We start from the raw sequence: 11,367 nt of genomic DNA, 5'->3' as shown, positions 1-11,367 counted from the left end.
GCTCCTTACGAGCTGTGTGTGTCTGGGAGAAGTACTTAACCTTTCTGTGCTTAGGGAAGTTACTGACACAGTAAGTATAGCACAAGATTTTTAATAAAATTGAAAAAATCTTTTTATAATATTTATTTTGATAAGAATTGAAAAAAGTCTTGTTTTGATACTCCCTTATCAAAATATTATTGTGATATTCATTCGCTGCTATTATCCCATTCACTTACTAACAAGTGCAGCACAAAGCATACAGTAGGATATAAAACATCATCTCTGCCCTTTTGTCCCGCCAGCAACACGGGAGCCTGCACGCTCCCTGCTCCCTTCCTTAGGCTGGGTGCTAACAATATCTTCTTTAATTTTGCCAACTTTATAGGTATAAAGGACCATCTCCTTCCACGGGGCAAAGGAGTTATTTCTAGAAATCCCCACTGGCTTAGCTTTATGCTGAATGGGCTCCAGGCACGGCTCTACTTTGGGGACAAGGGCGATGAGCAAAGGGACGACAGCCTGGCATTTACGGAGCTCCTCCTGGAGTGAAGACACAGACGGTGAGAGAGAAGCCAGAGGAGACCAGAGGCAGAGCCAGAGACGAGAGGGCAGCACGTGGGGCTCCAAGCCAAGGGAAGGACCTGTCTCATTTCAGCTCCGGGCCTCCCTCAGCAGTTGTCCTCCCCTCACCCTGTCATAACTGCAACCTGTTTCCTTGGTATTTTACCTCTGTTACCTCTCAAACCCTCCTCAAACACGTGAAAGGATGCTCAACAGCACTAATCATTAGAGAAATGCAAATCAAAACTACAATGAGGTATCACCTCACACCAGTCAGAATGGCCATCATCAAAAAACCTAGAAACAATAAATGCTGGAGAGGGTGTGGAGAAAAGGGAACACTCTTGCACTGCTGGTGGGAATGTGAATTGGTTTAGCCACTATGGAGAACAGTATGGAGGTTCCTTAAAAAACTACAAATAGAACTACCATATGACCCAGCAATCCCACTACTGGGCATATACCCTGAGAAAACCATAATTCAAAAAGAGTCATGTACCAAAATGTTCATTGCAGCTCTATTTACAATAGCCCGGAGATGGAAACAACCTAAGTGCCCATCATCGGATGAATGGATAAAGAAGATGTGGCACATATATACAATGGAATATTACTCAGCCATGAAAAGAAACGAAATTGAGCTATTTGTAATGAGGCGGATAGACCTAGAGTCTGTCATACAGAGTGAAGTAAGTCAGAAAGAGAGAGACAAATACCGTATGCTAACACATATATATGGAATTTAAGAAAAAAAAATGTCATGAAGAACCTAGGGGTGAAACAGGAATAAAGACACAGACTTACTAGAGAATGGATTTGAGGCTATGGGGAGGGGGAAGGGTAAGCTGTGACAAAGCGAGAGAGAGGCATGGACATATATACACTACCAAACGTAAGGTAGATAGCTAGTGGGAAGCAGCCGCATAGCACAGGGAGATCAGCTCAGTGCTTTGTGACCGCCTGGAGGGGTGGGATAGGGAGGGTGGGAGGGAGGGAGATGCAAGCGGGAAGAGATATGGAAAAAAAAAAAAAAAAGAATCCAGGGAGACTGATGTTACTATCTCCATCTTACAGATTAGGACACTGAGGGCCTCAGGGGTAAAATGATTCACCTTCAGTCAAATAGCTAGGAAGGGGTGGAGCCTGGATTTGAGCTCAAGCCTGTCCTGTGGTCGTAGAAACGAAGAAAGGAGCGAATGAGAGATTACCACGGGAAAGAGAGGCCTAGAGAGGTAAAGATGGAGTCAGATGGAGATGAAGCCAGAGACTGAGGCAGAGAGAAACTGAGGGAAGAGAGAAGACAGACAGTGAGAATGGAGACACACACACACACACACACAGAGAGAGAGAGAGAGAGAGAGAGATGCTAAGATAGAGGAAAAGGGATAAGGAAGGAGAGAGAGAGGCGGGGAGGCCTGAGCAGCGCAGGGCCTGAGAAGGGAGAATGCGGACCAGGGACCATCCCAGAGAAGGACCTGCACCCTTTGGTCAGCCCTGGCCCACTCCTCTGCAGTGGTCCCTGGTCCTTCAAAGGACCCCAAGCTCCATGCACAGGGACCTCCTGGAGGGGATTTTTCCAGGAATAGGAGCTGGAGGGGCAGCCAGGGAGGTTGGGTCCTGGGAAGCCGGGCCCAGGGCTGCACATGGGAACATGCCTCCCCACATGCTACAGCCACTCGGCTTCCACTGGCCAGGACGTTCAGCCAAAGGGCCCTTCGGAGGGAGACGGGATGACGATAGACTTTTGGGCAGTCTTCAGTGCCCAGGGTGAATCTGAACAGACAGCTAACCAGCAATAAGAACCTCCAAACCAAAAACATTCCCTCTCCCCACCACACCCAAGCCCCAGTCAAAACACCCCACTGTGCCACCAATGGAAGGAGAAGTCAAGTCTTGAGCTGCTAGAAGCTGAGTGAGAACAGCAGTGGCCTGGGTGTCAGCAGGCTCTCCTTTCCCCGGCCCAGGCCTCCCAGGCCATGAGGAACAGGGGACAGACAGGCCTGCATTCAGAGGACCAGGCTTCGAATCTGCCACTTCTCGGCTCTGTGACCTTAAAGGCAAGTAAAGTCGCTCCTGGAGCCTAGGTTTCCTCCTTTGCACAGTAGACTTTTGTCTTAAAGGACTGTCACAGGATTCAGGAAGACAGCAAGGTGCCAAGGCACTTGGCGGGTCCCCAGTCTGGCCGGGCTTTCCTTTTCCTCTCCCCCTCAGTGTCCTCGTCTGTAACATGGGGCAGCTTGACTGCATGGGCTCCTTCTGGCTCTGAGTGATGTGATTGACCCCAAAGGGTGTGCTGGGCCAATTCAGCTGGTGGGCCTAGGGCATTGTCTTCAACCTCATGCAGAGATTTATTCTCCTGTATCTCTGCCCTTCAAAATTCTACTTTACGGGCTTCCCTGGTGGCGCAGTGGTTATGAGTCCGCCTGCCAATGCAGGGGACACGGGTTCGTGCCCCGGTCCGGGAAGATCCCACATGCTGTGGAGCGACTGGGCCCGTGAGCCATGGCCGCTGAGCCTGCGCGTCCGGAGCCTGTTGCTCCGCAACGGGAGAGGCCGCAGCAGTGAGAGGCCCACGTACTGCAAAAAAAATAAAAATTCTACTTTAGCACAAATAAGCTGGGAGGGATTCAGGATTTTTGGCACCAAGGGATTTGGGAATGGATGGAAAGAAGTGAGAGAGGAGAGGGAATTTCCCAGGGAATGTACTCAGACAAGCATTTCTTCAGGGTGTCCGGGTTCACACCTGGTTTCCTGATTTTTCACCACACCCCGCCATGCCACTCACGTTCTCACGCACACACTCACACACACACACACACACAATAATGCACACTGAGCCACACTCCCACTCTCACAAATGTACCTATACCAACATACACAGACACACTTGCATTCGCACACACACCCACATGCACACACTTACACACACACAGGATGCTCATTTTCACAGGCCGTGGGAGATGGCCAGGCGGGAATTTTCTGTTTGTCTTGGAACCAGCTCGCGTTAGCGAATTCTCCCCTCCTTGAGCGGCCCCGGCACTGGGAACCCGCGTGCTAGAAGAAAGGGTGCAGGATTAGTCTCCGATCCTCTAACGGGGCAGACGGGAGGGAAACTGGAGGGCAAGTTGCAACAGTGAGCATGTGTGCTCGCAAGCTGGGTGGCTGCGCTTGGCAGGGACCGGGCCGAGGCAGCGCATCACCGGAGGTCTTTGTTGATCATTTCCACTTTGGGAAACAGTGTTCTTAAGGTTGATTTTGTAAGCTCAGCTTACAAGGCAGCATGCCAGAGAAAGACTCATGGGGAGAGAGCCGAACACCATCAACAAATCCCACTCAGGATATTAGAGTGATAGCGGCAGCTACCACGTCTGCACCGGACCACACTTAGGGGTAACGACAGTGGCTGTACACAGGGTCTCTTTCTTCTGGGTCTGCAGCGCAGTGGCTGTGAACCTGGACCTCAGCACCAGCCCTGATCCTTCACTCACCAAAATCCGGGGCAAGTTACCGTGCATCTCAGTTTCCTCCTCTGAAAGGTAGGGATGGTGGCATTAGAGCTGTCTACATAAGAACATGGCAAGGACCATGCCAGAGAAGGATGGACAGTCCTTAGAGAAGCATCTGGTGCTCGATCAGGCCTAGAAAGTGATGGCTGTTATCACCACCACATGCGCGGTTCTGTGTGAAACTATTCCCTGGCACTCTCTCCACGAGATGCTGTGGAGGCGCTCTCATTACTCCCATGAAGACGATGCGAGTTGGTGCTTTGCTCAAGGACATCCAACTAGTTGGCGGAGTTGCAGACACTGGACTTCACTGAAGCCAGTGGGGTCCCCTGGGGGAGGGGAGCTGGTGTCCCTTCCTGCAGGGTCTGTGGGAGTGTTCACTACCCCCACATTGCAGCCCAAGGGGACACGGTGCTCAGGGGCTGTGAGGCTCTCAGCCTTCATGTGAGTGGAAGGCAGGTGCTGAGGGGCATGCTTCCAGCTGGCAGCAGCGGTAGGGAGCTCCCGGTGGCAGGAGGTAATCAATGGATAGGTGGATTCACTCACTGACACTCGGGCTGCGAGGGTAGTGGTGTGTGGTGAGGACACAGGACAGAGGGCCAGCTGACTGAATTTGCAAAGTGGTGTGAGGGTAATGCGCTTATGTAAAACCAGTGGACCAAAAATACAGACTAAGAAAACCCAAAGGCCGCACGATTAGTAATAAGGAAGAAACATGCTATTTTCCCTCATTTTTTTCCTTGACTGTGCCATGAAGGGTTTCCTCTCATTCGTCAGCCGTAAGAGTCCTTTGACAGTCAGACCTCCACAGGGCCTGGCTCTGCCTTGGACTTTCTGGTTTTGACCTCAGGTTGGTCTGGCCGGATCCACCGCCCGCACATCTGTAACTTGGAAGTTATCACTTCCTCTGGTGCTGAGAGCGCTGAGATGTTGTGAGAATCAAATGAGACAATAGGGAGGTGAGAGAACCCAACAGATTCTTATTGCAGGCTTACTATGTACGTGGTACTCTGCTAAATGATGGTGATTCCAAGAAAACAACCAACCAACCGGCCAGATAGCCTACCACCTTGTTGGGGAGAGACCTTCTCTGAGAAGGTCTGACTCCTGTCTGAGGCAAGGAAAGCTGGTTAGCTGTAGCTCTGGGAGGAGCCAGGATGAGCTGCTGTAGTGACGTCGGCCTGCACTCCCAGAGACCAGAGCCAAGGACACACTGGTGTGTCCCACGGACCCAGTGGGGGTGTGTGTGTGTGTGTGTACACACAGCAGGGGGGTCAGCCTTGAGTGGCCAGGGGCTGCCCCAGAGAACATCCAGGGCAGCTAAAGCAGACTCAGCAGGGAGAAGCTGGTGCACCCAGGATTCCCGGGGCCCGGGAAGAGAAGTGACCAGCATCAGAGGGATGCAGCCGGCTGGTCGAGGGGACTGCCGGGGGTGGGGGGGTGACCTCTGCAGGAAGAAGTGGCAAGAGCTGGCTTTGCACGTGTCCCAGGCGGAGAGAGTGACAAGCCAGCTTACGAAGGACAGTGCTGAGCAGGTTAGACTTTTCCACTCCATTTCTTTTCCTCCTACACTCCTCTCGTGTGCCGGATCCTGCAGGGAGGGGTCGGAAGAAGGAGCCCGCAAGGCGGGGGGGCGTGAGTGAGAGGGGAAAGAGAAGCAAGGGCGCAGCAGGCCCAGGGAGGAGACCAGATTTAACTTTCAATCACATCTGAAGTTTTGATGACGACAAGACACTTTTAATTGCCTAAGTGACACAGTGTTTTGTGACTTAAAGCAACGACAGCACGTTTATTGCCCGAGTGACCTGCAAAGTCATGAGCCTTCTGAGGACCATCCAGGAACAGGAGAAGAGCTTTACCCCCGAATGCATCTTAAAGGGGCGATTGGAGGCAAAATCAAGCTCCCCCGTGGTTGCACCCCGTGAATCCTGCATCCTTGTCTGTCTGATGCACTAGCTCATAAACAAACTGAAGACAGAGGCAGACTCTGACTCGTCGCGTGGCCTTGCAGGTCCCATCCCCTCTCTGTGCCTGCATTTCCCCATCTGTGAGATGAGGTGGGTCCCTTCGCCCCGAGGGCTCCAGCCCCCACCTTGGGGCGGATCACTTCCGTTTTCCCCTGAGAACCCCGGTCTTCAAAGAAACTTAGGTGACCAAGACCCTGCCCGCGTGCAACGCACACTGCAGCGGGAGAGGAAGGAACTGGACCCCAAATAGGTGTTGTTCCAGGGTGACTGTTGACAAGCGCTGTGAGCAGGTACGACTGCGGTCTCAACCAGGTGGGCGGGGGAAACCTCTTGGAGGAGGTGACCTGGAGGCAGTGACAGGTGAGTCCTGCGGATACCTGGGGCAGAGGGTTCTGGAAAAAGATGCAGAGCAAAGGCCTGGGTGGTGACTGGTGTGCTGGAAACGGGGCAGAGGGCCTGTGTGGGGAGGTGGGCGGAGATGAGGGCAGGGTGTCACGGGAGGGGGAGGGGTATGGTGGGTACAACACGTATGACCTTGAAGGCCAAGGTTAGAGCTGGTTTTGGCTCTGGGCGAGTCGACCTGATAGGTGGCGGGTTCCAGACAGAAGAGGGAGCAAATCTGACTTTGGGGGAAAGAAGAACCGAGGCAGATGGAGAGGCTCCTGTTGCGTCTCCAGCTGGGTCCTGACCAGGACCCAGTGAACGGGGGCTGGTCCCCCTCCTACCTTGCTGTCTAAGGGAGAGCATCTTGGTCAGATGCAGGATTCGTCTTAGATCAAGGGACGCCAGGGTGGCAGCTTCTTTGACATTAATACAGAGACTAGAACAGCCTCCTGCCCTGCGCACTTACCACGGGCCATGCAGAGGTTCAAAGATTTGTGAGTCATTTTTACAGCAGCGCTGGCAGGTGGGGTCCGCTGTGGTCCCCATTTTACAGTTGGGGACCCCGAGGCCTGCGGAGCTTTACTGCCTTACCCAAGGTCCCATGGGCAGTAAAAGACAGAGGGGGATTTGAGCCCAGGTGTGCCCAGCGGTAAGACCAGTTCTCCCAATCACGTCCTGCCCGGTGGGTGAAACTAACTGAGCCACGAAATACGGGAGGATGATGGTGGGGGAGGCATTCGTTTTTGTCTTGAGCCCTGACCCCTCTGGCTAGACGGGGGCTCTCTGAACCATGGGGCAGGGCACTGGGCACACGAGGGCCTCCACCTCTCTCAATGCACTTGCGGACCATTAATTAGGAGCCAGACCCCTGGCTGGGCAGTGCAGTCACAGGGGGGTGGGCAGGAGTACCACTGAGATTTCCCGTCCTCGTCCTTAGAAGCTTCCGCTAAGTGAGGTATTCGTTCAACACTTATTAAGAAAACATTGGGGTTTTACAACAGTCTTACTATTCTTACTCACAGCCCAAAGTTGGATTTTATTTATGTCCATTTTACAGATGGGGCAACCAAGAGCAGGGAGAGAAATCGCCAAGCCTGAGCTGGATCCAGCCTCCCGTGCTCTGCAGATGCCCAAGGACCAGCGGTGCATATGTGAAGTTTGTGTTTTCTCCTCATTTTAATAGTACGTAACCTTCTGAAGGGACTCGTTGTTCATGAATATTGGCCGGGTGCCCGAGTGCTATATGGGATTCGTTTAAACTCGGGCTCTGGCAAATTTGATTTTTACTGAAAATTACCCATTTTTTAACATTTAAAATGTTATCGAGCCATGTGGCCATTGCTGTCTTGGGCAGAAAACATCTTGGATGAATTTGCATTTTTAATTCTTGGCATTTTATTTTGCTTCAGTTCCCAAAGAGCATTTTTTTTCCTTCCTTAAAAAAGAAATTAAAGAAAGGAGACAGCCCGCAACAGGGCCAGAGTGCCAGAAAAACATAATAATAGTAGTAATGTGTGTTCCCTCGCTGCTAATTGCAGCAAATTTTACCATGTGCTCCAGAAGCAGAGCCTGCCTGCCACTCCCCAAAACCAGTTGCTCCTGCAGCCACTTAACAGTGGTGAGATAATTGTGCCTTAATGGGCCGGGTCCTCCCAAGGGTGGCTGCCTGGCAAGTGTGGGGCAGGGCGGGGTTGGGGGCAGGGGAAGGCGGCACCTTGGGGCCTGTATTAGTGAACAGCGAACAGCTTTCTCATCACCCCTTTGCCCACGGCTCTTGCAGGGCTGGAGGAGTTGGGAGGGGGTCAGAGCCGGACAGAGCTTTAGAGACCAGTGGGCCATGTTACATATGGGGAAACTGAGGCTGAGGGAAGAAAGAGGGAATGAGGGCTAGAAAGCGATGCTTGGAGTAATGGGGTGGCCTGCCCTGCGCCCCCATTACAGGGAATACAGCGATGAGGAACACAGCCTGGGCTGCAACGAACGGATGGTCTGGTGGCAACAGAAGACAACAAATTCATAAGGAAGATGATTTCACGTTCAATCAGTGCCCTAAGCAAAATACCGCATGACCACATGAAAGAGAGTGACCCAGTGAGGTGTGCAATTTGCCAGAAAGGGCTGGAAAAGAGCTCTGTGTATCTTAAGGATAGAAGGGCCCCAGAGGATGGCCAGGGTGGATGCGGATTAAACCTGACTCCCAGCTTGGGCTCCACCTTCTCTAGCTGTGTGGCCACGGGCAAGTTACTCAACCTCTCTGGGCTCTCCTTTCCATGTCTACATAATGGAGTAAGTAACAGTATCTAGCACTTAAGGCTGTTGTGCAGATTAAAGAAATTAGATGTACACATAAAATATATCTACACATGTACATAGCGCCCTTAGCCAAGAGCCCAACAGGGACCAAGCCCTCAGTGTGCGCTGGGCAGGACGCTTCTTTACCTTCCCGAGCCAGTGTACAATCCCACGCCGCCTCGATCCTTCTCTCCCTCCAGCGACTCTGACTTGCGGGGCCATTCAGCCTGCTTTGCGAAGTGAGGAAGCCACATTTGAATTTGTTAGAAAAACAAAAAACAAAAAACAACAAAAGCCCCAAACCAAACAAACACTGCGCACCACGGCCGCTGTTTCCTTCCGCCTGTGCCTTCCACAATATGGTGCGGTGGGCCGGGAAAGCTTGGCCACAGATGGCGTGCTTGGGACCAGCCCTGTTTTCTAAATACCCGCTTCCTCAGTGTAAATGATAATGCTCAGACACATGGTGCCGCTTGGCTCCCGGGAGGCTCCGGCGTCGACGCTTTTCTTGGCCTGGCGCCCCGGGTCCGGCTTTCTCCCTCCAGATGGCAGGCACGAGAATCCTTCAAGACGCGGGATGCAGATGCGGGTTGCAGATGCGGACGCTCATGTTAGAGACAGGTCGGTCCCTCGGACCCTCGCGGGGCCACCACTGACTACTTGCTCTCCCATCCGTGGCCTCATGGCACAACCTGGGAGATAGGTCCCCTGCAGGGGGACCCTCGAAATGACGCCAAGGTGGGCCTGGGACTCGAACGCAGCTCTTGGGCGGCTGTGTTCCTGAAGCATGCCCCCCTTCCAGGAAGAGTGTGCATTCTTGGGAGGATTCCACTGAGCACCCCTCTCAAAGGCAGCAAGGAGAGGGTGGGAGGTGGGGAGAGGCAGGGTGTTCATCTCACGTCGGAAGGAAGAAATCTCTGCTTTTGCACCTTCAGGCTTGCCCGCTGCCGGGCAGAGTGGAAAGAAGGCCAGCTTGGCATCCGTACACACTTGCCTTTGGATTCTGCCTTCCCTCTGGACTAGTGACTTCACATGCTGAGCCTCTCCTAGGCCTACTTTCTTCACCTGTAAAATGGAAATGATGTACTGGGGCAGGGCTTGAGGGAGCAGGCAAGAAGGGGATGTATTGTCTTCAGGGAATTTCAGCAAACAAATAAAACCAACTCAAACTGGAGTTGGCTTTTTTTTTTTTTTGCAATACGAGGGCCTCTCACTGTTGTGGTCTCTCCCATTGCGGGGCACAGGCTCCGGAAGCGCAGGCTCAGCGGCCATGGCTCACGGGCCCAGCCGCTCCGCAGCATGTGGGCTCTTCCGGGACTGGGGCACGAACCCACGTCCCCTGAATCGGCAGGCGGACTCTCAACCACTGCACCACCAGGGAAGCCCTGGAATTTGCTTTTAATTATCACTATGCATTGACAATTCCAAACAATGTCAGTGATAGAATACTCCTCCCTGAAATGTTCTTTTTTGGGTCTAAGTTTTTAAACAATTGCTGCATTTTATGGTGAGTCTGAATACGATCTCTTTCAGCTTCAAGTTCACATGTTTTTATGACTTGTCCTTCGATATATATTGTATTCCATATGGAGGTTACACTGTTGGCCCCTAAGATGTGATGAATGGACTCAACAACAAGCCTTCCTTTGGAGGATGGTTTCCTAACAGCATAGAACCATTTGAGCTTACTCTGGGCACCCTCTGGTACCATATATTCCCATATTTAAACAGTAGATTGGAAATATAAAAACAACATCATAATGCTTGGAAAGACAGAAAAACAGAACTTGAGTTATTTGGATTAAATCACGTAACACGTGAGAAACACTTGCCCAAGGGCAGCACCTGGCACTTGGCTGTTGCTGAATAAGTCTGAGTTACCTTTCATGTGGACATATGGGCCCTTCAGCTGTCAAAATGGGCATAAGAACATCTTATAGAGATTTTGGTTTGAGTTCTAGCTTTCCTACCTCTTGGTGTATCACCTAAGTCCATGAAGTCTAGTTTCCTTTTCTGAAAAATAGGGATCTTAATATCTACTCCAGTGGGAAGCTGTGAGCTCACCTATGCAAAGGGCCAGGTGGGGCCGTGGATTCCTCCTACTTGGGTTCTGATTCTGCTCAGCAGCTGATCCTGGGCTCCATTCCCTATTCCTGGACTTTATCCTTTTGGATCTTCGCATAATCTTGGCTATGCAAGATTGGGTCTTCTGGAGGACAGAGAGTTGGTTCTCTGTAGTAATCTGGGGTCTTTCTTGCAAGAAATAGAAACTTACTTGGTCGTCCTAAGCAAAGGGAGCTTTGGTGAAAAGATATCATGGGGTGTTTGTTGGGGGATGGAGGAGCTCCTGAAATGGATGGGAAGCCCTACAACCAGCCTTGGGAATGGGTGGAAACCAAGACAACTCAGGGCGAAGCAGAGGAAGCAGGAAGAACAGATGCATTTTTACAATTGAGGCAGCCTGGCCAAGAGGCTACCATTACCCCCTTAAGGTGCTGGAGCTACAATGAAGCCCCCCACTTCTCTACTCACATCACTCTGATGTGATGATTTAAGATTCAGATCCTGGAAGACAGGCTCTGATTGGCTGAGCAGGGCAGGGAGAGCTAGAATCTGGTCCTTAGGCTTCCAGAGTGGGAGGCTTGTTCTGGAATCCCTCTCAGAGAACACACATG

This window comes from Monodon monoceros, unplaced genomic scaffold (genome assembly GCF_005190385.1).
Source record: "Monodon monoceros isolate NGI ecotype Baffin Bay Population unplaced genomic scaffold, NGI_Narwhal_1 Super_Scaffold_21, whole genome shotgun sequence".
Lineage (NCBI taxonomy): Eukaryota > Metazoa > Chordata > Mammalia > Artiodactyla > Monodontidae > Monodon > Monodon monoceros.
This window is presented reverse-complemented; position numbering follows the sequence as displayed.